Genomic DNA, 1,120 nt, shown 5'->3' with positions numbered 1-1,120 from the left:
TCTTTTAGTCTCCATTGCATTAATTTCTGCTCTGAGCTTTATAATTTCTTGCCTTCTTTGGGCTCTGGGTTTGACTTGGTCTTCTTTTTCTAGGAACTTGAGGTGCAGCATAAGATTGTTTATTTGTGCCTGTTCTGTTTTCCTGAGGTGGGAGTTCACCGCTATAAATTTCCCTCTCAGAACAGCTTTCATTACATTCCACAGGTTCCTGTAGGTTGTATGTACATTTACATTTGATAATAAATAGTAGTTACTCTCTACTTTGATTTCATCTGTGACCCACTGGTTTTTCAGGAGTTTGTTACCATTTTCCAATTGTTTATGGAGTTTCTGTGTTTTCTTTTGTTGTTAATTTCCAATTTCATTGCGCTATGATCTGATAGTATTCATGGGATAATTTCAATTCCTTTGCATTTACTTAAACATGTTCTATGTACTAGTATGGTCTACTATAGATAATGTCCCGTGTGCAGCTGAGAAGAATGTGTATTCTGATACTGTTGGGTGAAACACTCTGTAAAGGTCTACTAAGTACATATGTTCACACATTTGGTTAAGTTCTGTTATTTCTTTACCAATTTTTTGTCTAGTTGATCTATGTCTTTGTGACAATGGTGTGTTAAAGTCCCCTGTTATGATTGTGTTGGTACATGTTTCATTTTTCATGTCCGTTAAAATTTGTCTTATATATGTTGGTGCTCCTATACTTGGTGCATAGATGTTTACAGCTGTTATCTCTTCCTCTTGAATCTTCCTCCTCACAGGTGTGTAGTGACCTTCTTTATCCTTTTGATTGTTCTTGGTTTGAAGTTCATGTTGTCTGAAAACAGAATAGGTACACCGGCTTCTATCTAGCTTCCTGTCACATTGAGTAATATTTTCCATCCTTTAATTTTCAGTCTTTGAATTTCCTTTTTAGTTAAATGTGTTTCTTGTATACAGCATATAGTTGGGTTTTGTTTCCTAATCCACTCTGCTAGTCTGCCTCTTTTGGTTGGTGCTCTGAGATCATTTATGTTAATGGTTACAACTGATATGTAATGGCTTATCTTTGTCATGCTATTGTCCTGCTGTTGGATCCTCCTTTTTCCCTCTGTTTAATTGCTTGCTCTGCTTGGTG

This window comes from Chinchilla lanigera, unplaced genomic scaffold (assembly GCF_000276665.1).
Source record: "Chinchilla lanigera isolate Chin_1 unplaced genomic scaffold, ChiLan1.0 scaffold00058, whole genome shotgun sequence".
NCBI classification, from domain to species: domain Eukaryota; kingdom Metazoa; phylum Chordata; class Mammalia; order Rodentia; family Chinchillidae; genus Chinchilla; species Chinchilla lanigera.
Note: the sequence above shows the minus strand (reverse complement) of the source record.